Here is an 8,749-nt window from a genome sequence, read left to right on the forward strand (position 1 = left end):
GTTAAAGTTGATCTGTCAGAAGACACTTTGTACCTGAGTGTAGATGACTTGGTTCCTGGCAATAGAAAACATTCCTGGATTTGGAATACAATATGGCTTCCCTTTCCTGCATTATTTTTGCTTATACCCAGCAGACAAGTTTGGAAAGATAAGACAGGGGTTGTTTCTAGCCCGTCAGTTTGACACAAAGGACCTCCTTTGACTCTCCCAGCCCACCCTTTCCTGACTTCCCCATTTGCATCGGATCAGAGATGGCATCAACAAGGACTCAACACTGGCAAACTGCTCCTAATCCAGCCTCTATTTTATCGCACAACCTCGTCAGAGCAGCACCCATTTTCCTGTCAAAATCCCACTGAAGAAAACAGCCTAAGTGTCTGAATGACTCAAGGAGAACCAACATCTTTCCCCCAAAGTCCCTCAACTGATCAAGACCCTCAGTCAGACTCTCTCGATAGAGTTTAATGTTTATATGTATATATAGTTATTTTGTTCTAGTCTTGTTCCTTGGGTATTTTGTCTCTGGATCAAATTCAAATTTAAAACTCTTCATTCCAAGCCAATAAACACTGATTCAGCTTTTCATCCTACAAGGCATAATATTAAGGCTGTGCAGACGGGCTGCTTCATACTGAAAGAATTAGTGTGTGTTGACTGGAAAAGAAAAAGCACAACCTGAAAGCTGAGACTTGTATTTTATTCAGCAGGCATAGTAAGGACTTCAAGTTCCAGAGACAGGACTCTCAGATCACTCTGAGATAACTGCTCCAAAGAAGCAAGGGGTGTTGTGGGGCGGGGGCGGGGGGGCAGAATATATAGGAGTTTTTGCAATAATGACCTCATTAGAACATCAGAAGATTACTGTTAGTTAAAGAAAATCAGACATCTCAAGTTAAAGAATCTAGTGCTTTTCTCTGTATGAGAAGATCCAAGAGTCTGGGCTCATTGAAACCATTCCTTTGATATGCACCTCAGCTACCTGGGGACAGTATCCTGTTTTCTCATCCTGAGATTCTTCGGGTGCATTGAGGGGGTGGGGAGTGATGGCTGCAGTGCCTGACTGCTGGATAGCCAGGCACCCTGCCTCCTTCCTGAGTTCCCTCAGGGCTTATCATCATCATCCTATGGCTATAATATGGTGGCTTGATGGCTGCAACATCCTTTGTTTACTGATATTCTGGGCAATAATTTTCATTCACAGATGGATGAAAATTTACTTGCAACCAGAAAATTTAAGATTTTAAGCTTGACATAGAATTTGAAAAGTAACGAGATACTGATAGAACTACTGGTAAATGTACAATTTGTTGTTGTTCAGTTGCTAAACTGTGTCCAACTCGTTGTGATGTCAAGGACTATAGCCTGCCAGACTCCTCTGTCCATGGGGCTTTTCCAGGCAAGAATGCTGGAGTGGGTTGCTATTTCCTTCTCGAGGGCATCTTTCCAAGCCAGAGATCAAACCTGAGTATCCTGCATTGCAGGTGAATTCTTTACCACTGAGCCTCAAATGTACAACCAGAAGTATAAATATGGCTTCAAACCCAACAAAGATGGACAAGTGGGAAAGTAGGAGGGATATTCAAGTACGTCACTCATTCCAGTCTGGAGTGAGGATAGGGTAAGTGAAGGCAGAGTCTCTGAGTTAGGAGTGAAATATACAGGGAGGCTGCTTGATATAAAGGTGAGAACAAAGATTTGAAGTTAAGACTTTGGTGTGATACCAGCTGTGCCACTTATTAGCTGTGTGATCATGGATAAACTAATCTTTCTGACCCTCCGGTTCCTCATTTACAGGATTAGAATAATAATTTCCATTCATCTATTTCACAAAGGTTTTATGGAAAGCAACTAGGAACTGTGTTAGGTGATAGAAATAGAAGGAGCCGTGTATTCATCAAACACAACCTCACTGTTTATTCTTAGACCCTGAGGTAGGCACGGGCAATAGAATGCTGAAGCGAAAAAGCCATAAAACTGTATGAGACCATTAGAATATGTAGTTATAGGTGAGGAAAAGGCTCAAGGTCAAGAATTCCAGAGATACTGGTGGAAACAGAGAAAAAGGAAGAAAACTATCAAGTACTGTAAGCTGAGAGTATTTCAAATATGAGACTGGTCAACGTGTCATTCGAGAACTCGAGTAAGATAAAGACCGAAAAATGTCCGTTGTATTTAAAAATTTGGTAATAACTAACCATCTTATTTGTCGCAAGCTATTTCAATGGTATGGCAGTATGAGAAGCTAAATTGAAGTTGATTAAGGAAGGAATTAAAAGATGCTTGCTCCTTGGAAGAAAAACTGACAAACCTAAAGTACAGACATCACTGCTGAAAATGGTCCGTCTAGTCAAGGCTGTGGTTTTTCCAGTGGTCATGTATGGATGTGAGAACTGGACTATAAAGAAAGCTGAGTGCTGAAGAATTGATGCTTCTGAACTGTGGTGCTGGAGAAGACTCTTGAGAGTCCCTTGGACTGCAAAGAGATCCAACCAGTCCATCCTAAAGTAGATCAGTCCTGGGTGTTCATTGGAAGGACTGATGCTGAAGCTGAAGCTCCAATACTTTGGCCACCTGATGCAAAGAACTGACTCATTGGAAAAACCCTTGATGCTGGAAAAGATTTAAGGCAGGAGGAGAAGGGGATGACAGAGGATGAGATGGTTGGATGGCATCACGGACTCAATGGACATGAGTTTGAGCAAGCTCTAGGAGTTGGTGATGGACAGGGAAGCCTGGAGTGCTGTAGTCCATGGGGTCGCAAAGAGTTGGACATGACTGAGTGACTGAACTGAACTGACTAAAGCTGAAGCTCCAACACTTTGGTCACCTGATTTGAAGAGCCAGCTCACTGGAAGAGACCCTGATGCTGGGAAAGATTGAGGACAGGAGAACAAGTGGGCAACAGAGGATGAGATAGTTACATAGCATCACTGACTCAATGGACATGACTGAGCAAACTCCAGGAGATAGTGGAGGACAGGTGAGCCTGGTCCCCTACAATCCATAGGGTTGCAAAGAGTCAGCAACTTAGCAACTGAATTGATTTTGACGATAACAAGGATGAACCAAGGAGCAGATGACCAACATGTGCTCGATGAAAAGGTCCTTGAGTTTGAGTTGGTCAAGGAACTGGGAACCTAGAGTACAGAAGCCCTAGTTGCACAATAGCACAGGGAGATTAAAAAAAAAAAAAGTGATCATGAAGCAGAAATCATGCAAAGTGATCTTATTAAAAAGTACAGTTCTTCTACGACTGTAAAAACTTTTTCTTAAAACACTGAAAACTCCCTTATTGCCAATTATACATGTATACAGAATTCTCATTGCAAAAGTAGTATTTATTTAGTACACTATAATTTGAAACATGAGAGACATTCAGTTCAGTTCAGTCGCTCAGTTGTGTCCGACTCTTTGCGACCCCATGAACCCCAGCACTCCAGGCCTCCCTGTCCACCAACTTCCGGAGTCCACCCAAACCCATGTCCATTGAGTTGTTGATGCCATCCAACCATCTCATCCTCTGTCGTCCCCTTCTCCTCTTGCCCTCAATCTTTCCCAGCATCAGGGTCTTTTCAAATGAGTCAGCTCTTCGCATCAGGTGGCCAAAGTATTGGAGTTTCAGCTTCAACATCAGAATTACTATTTTCTTTCTAATAACTTTGCCGAGAGTAATTAAATTGTGCTTGCCTTTTTCTCACCCTACAACTTACCTTTTTCTATGCCTTGATAAATTGTCATACTTATTTTGAAGTTTGGATTGGCTTCCAACATTTTATCTTTTGCATTTTCAGTGTTGTAAATAATTTCCAAGAGTTTCTTCAACGTGAAGTTTTACATCAGTCTCACTTCCTCTCAACATCTTCATCCTTTTGTCATGATCAGTGGCTGTAACTAATCTATGAAATCTGGGTGCATATTTCACAGCACTGAGCACCAGCTAGCTCAGTGTGAATCAGTTCTTGTAGCTGTCTAAAATGATGGAACCAGTCTTTACTGGCAGAAAAGTTTGCTTTTCTGTCTCTTTGTAACTACAGTTTCCTTTTCCACGTTCCATCCCTGGGTTGGGAAGATCCTCTGGAGAAGGAAATGGCAGCCTGGAAGATCCCATGGATGGCGGAGACTGGTAGGCTACAGGCCATGGGGTGGCAGAGTTGGACACAACTGAGCGACTTCACTCACTTTCACTTTTAACATAGTAACTAATTTTGACATTTTGACCTGAATGCTAGTCAAACTGACTGAGATTTTTATTATTATTATTACAGTTGATACTTGCCCTGTACAGGTCCACTCACACAGATTTTCTCATTAAATACGTCCTACATTCCATGCCTCCTGCGGTTGGCTGAATCTGCCGTCTATGGGGTCACATACAGTCGGACACGACTGAAGCGACTCAGCAGCAGCAGCAGCAGCAGCCCTCGTGGAACAGAAGGTACTATATCCAAAGTAGAAGACAGTCTTTCTCAAGCAAAAGTGGCTTTCTGTTCCAAAAGCAACTCAAACTGAAAGATGTCCACACAACTTTACCTCATTTTTCCTGCTTCCTGGACTTTCTCCCCACGGTTCCTCCGTCCAGGCAGGCTTAGGTCTCATCCTGTCTTGACTTTGCTGTTTGCTAACACCAAAACTTGACTTTCAGGTTTCCTAACCAATGTCACTTCTAGCATCATCACTTCTTTGCTGCACTTTCACCTTTTTTGGCCAGTTTCCTCTTTCGGCTGTCCATTTTTGTGAAACATCACACGGGTTCATCGCTGGGAGGCCAGCAGGTAACAGGACTCCACGCCCTGCTGCCTTGTGACCTGAAGCGCTGAAGAAGAGCAGTGCAGGGGTCAGGACTGAGAGAGCTCGACCGAAGGCTCATGACGCTCATCCACTGTTTACATAACGACTTGGGGACTGCAGAGCTGGATGAGGAATTTGTACTTCATGCAGCTCCTCACGGGTAATCCACTGTGGTCACTGAGATACAAAGCATGCTGTTCGGAGACTGGCGTAACTACAGTGCAGTAAAAAACTTGTGCAAAGTGAGAACTGCCACACTGGGTGATTATCTCTGTGGATATTGAAGTCGAAAAGAGCAATGGCAGGAGTTGAATGGAGAGGAAGCTTGTGATCCAGCAGCTCAGGTTTTCAAGTAATGAGAAGGCACAGCCCAGGGGACTTGCGGGCAACAATCACACACAGAGATAACAAACTGTGTATCCAGATGGCGTAGATGTGCAGGAGCTAGAGCTTTTCACGGTCAGGGGTTGCCTGCCCTACCTCCTGGCTCTGAGGCATGAGGTGTTAGGGATGAGAGAAACACCAGCTTTTACTTGAGAGGGTTGCAGTGAGACTCCTCCTCAGGGAGAAGTCAGGTCGCTGTTTTAAGGGAAGAAACTCAATGCATCTGGAGCAGAGGCTGGGACAATAGAGGAACCATGTAAATGAAGGTCAATAACCGGCTATAAAGTTTTGAGAAGCAGGGACTCGAATGAGTGGGTGTCCAGACTCCTGCAGTGACTAAAGGAAACAGGTACGTGACATTTGATGTGGTTGATCCTTACGGTTCCTAATGGCAGAGGGAAAGTGGCCAGAAGTTACGGTTTTGGATGTTTGGCATGCTGCTCTGGCGGCTTCAGTTACTTCACACTTCCATGGCTGGAGTGGGGAAGGAGCTTGGTGACCGCAGGGCAGAGGTTTTCTTGGTACAGACACAGCTCCGAGGAGGAGGCAAGGGAAGGAGTCTGGTGCGAGGGAGCAGGAATATATGCGCGCTCTCAGGAGCACACAAAGAAGCATGTCTAACGCAGGTGGGTTAGAAGTGAGACGGGGGTCGGCAGTGTTGCTAGGATTAGAGGTGTTTATAATGAACCTGGAATCCACTAAAGCTTGAGAAATGGAGAATTTTACATTCTGGAGAATCTAGAACCTAAGAGTTTGTATTCACTCCAAGAATGACTGAGGGCTTCTGAGGCAGGGAGTGACATAACCAAAGTTATGCTTGCAACATGGTTACATCTTCAGTCTTACAGGTGAAGATGAGACTGGTGGCAAGGAAAGGTCATTGGATCTTCTCCCTGGTTCACCCTTAGAAGCATTTGCCATAATTTACAGAGCTATACTTATTTAATGCTAGCATCCCGGTACAATAAACACTCAGGGGAGGCAAGGGCCCTGTCCATTTTGTTCACTGCTCACACTATGCATTTCACCCAGCGCCTGGCACATGGCAGACGAGTGGCATGTTGAACTAAACAATTGCCACGTGAATGAATAACAGAAAGGGACCACGGGAATGTGAGAGAAGAGAGATGTCATGGTGGGGGAAAGAAGGATGATGTGAGTCACTTCAGAGAAACAGAGCCCATAGAAGTTCACAACTAAGCATGAATGGGGTTGGGAGAAGGGCGAGAGGAAGCAGTTGAAGGCCATCTGAACTGTCAGACCAAATGGTGACAGGGAGCACCTCAAGATTGGCAGCCTCCAGGGTCACACTACGTGCTGGGCGTAAGAGTCTGACTGTATATTACCTCACTCAATTCACAAACTAACCCTCGGAGGAAGGTATAATTCTCACTTTACGAAATCACATTTATAAGCAATCAGCTCAATACCAGGAAGCGTATGTTCCCGGATAAAGTCACCAGGAAAGAACACTGATTAACATGAGCTCCTTTTTAGGTTTGTTATTACTGATTCTCTGTGGCCAAAGTTCGTGAACAATGACCCTGTTTTAAAGATTCTTTGGGCTACAACTATCACATCTCTGCTGTGTAGTGTGGAACTGCCAGTACTGGATTATCCAACAGATTATAACACACAAGTGAAAAGAAAACTCTCATCTTTCTGTTTTCCTGTTTACAGATTATTCAACTAATCTGTACTTTTCAGTTCAGTTCAGTTCAGTTCAGTTCACTCGCTCAGTCGTGTCCGACTCTTTGCGACCCCATGAATCGCAGCACACCAGGCCTCCCTGTCCATCACCAACTCCCGGAGTTCACTCAGACTCATGTCCATCGAGTCAGTGATGCCATCCAGCCATCTCATCCTCTGTCGTCCCCTTCTCCTCCTGCCCCCAATCCCTCCCAGCATCAGAGTCTTTTCCAATGAGTCAGCTCTTCGCTTTGAGGTGGTCAAAGTACTGCAGTTTCAGCTTTAGCATCATTCCTTCCAAAGAAATACCAGGGCTGATGTCCTTCAGAATGGACTGCTTGGATCTCCTTGCAGTCCAAGGGACTCTCAAGAGTCTTCTCCAACACCACAGTTCAAAAGCATCAATTCTTCGGCACTCAGCCTTCTTCACAGTCCAACTCTCACATCCATATGTGACCACAGGAAAAACCATAGCCTTGACTAGATGGACCTTTGTTGGCAAAGTAGCATCTCTGCTTTTGAATATGCTGTCTAGGTTGGTTATAACTTTCCTTCCAAGGAGTAGGCATCTTTTAATTTCATGGCTGCAATCACCATCTGCAGTGATTTTGGAGCCCCAAAAAATAAAGTCTGACACTTTTACTGTCCATTGAATTTGACATGGATTTCCAAGTTCTGGTTATAACTGTGGAAATAGAATGAATTATCACAGACATTACCGGCTGCCTCCCCCAAGCCCACCCCCTGCTTCTTTCCAGAGGAGCTCCCACCGATAGTTGTACCCACTCTCCACACGGCCATGTGCTTCAGGGAAGGTGAGCTCCAGCCGCACCCCAGAGAGTGGGTCATAACTGAGCCATGGGAACACGATTAAATTCTATCAAGGTAAACAACTGTGCGTAGATGTCCAAGGGGAGAGTAGGAAGACAAAAAGAACCTGGATCCTTGATCAAAGGCCTGGGAAATACAATTTTGCTCTTTTTAAAGATGATTGTGTTACATTTTTTGGTTCTTGCAACTAAAAAGAGCCTGATGAATAGACTAACAAATAGACTGCACACTTGCGAGTGTTTTGATTGGAGGGAGAGGTAGTAGTTAGGGAAGTATGAAACATCTCAACGTCTTTCTTTCAAACTGGGTAGGTTCTTTCAAAACAATGCATGCAATATATTAAGATAGCATACAAAATACATCTTCCTCTGGAAGTTCTCCGAAATCTATCATAACATCACTTACTTTGACATTGTACGAGGTTGTGTCCTAATTTCCCACAGCAAATTCCAATTTTCTCAAATCTAACGAGAATGAAGGCAGGAGGACAAGGGGACAGTAGAGGATGTGATAGTGGGTGGCATGACCGACTCACTGGATACGAGTCTGAGCAAACTCCAGGAGACGGTGAAGAGACAGGAGGCCTGGCATACGCAGCCCATGGGGTCGCAAAGAGTCAGACACGATTGAGTGACTGAACAACAACAAAACAAGAGTGATAATTTCTCCATAATCCACTATAAACATTCGTATATATGAAAAAGGAATATGCATATACTTCTTATACTTTGGGGTTGCTGCTGCTGCTGCTAAGTCGCATCAGTCATGTCTGACTCTGTGTGACCCCATAGACAGCAGCCCACCAGGCTCCCCAAGTCCCTGGGATTTTCCAGGCAAGAACACTGGAGTGGGTTGCCATTTCCTTCTCCAGTGCATGAAAGTGAAAAGTGAAAGTGAAGTCTCTCAGTTGTGTCTGACTCTTAGCGACCCCATGGACTGCAGCCCACCAGGCTCCTCCGTCCGTGGGATTTTCCAGGCAAGAGTACTGGAGTGGGGTGCCATTGCCTTCTCCACTTTGAGGTAATACAATGTTAATAAATATGATAACTAGTAAGTA

This window comes from Bos indicus, chromosome 9, assembly GCF_029378745.1.
Source record: "Bos indicus isolate NIAB-ARS_2022 breed Sahiwal x Tharparkar chromosome 9, NIAB-ARS_B.indTharparkar_mat_pri_1.0, whole genome shotgun sequence".
In the NCBI taxonomy this organism is placed as follows: domain Eukaryota; kingdom Metazoa; phylum Chordata; class Mammalia; order Artiodactyla; family Bovidae; genus Bos; species Bos indicus.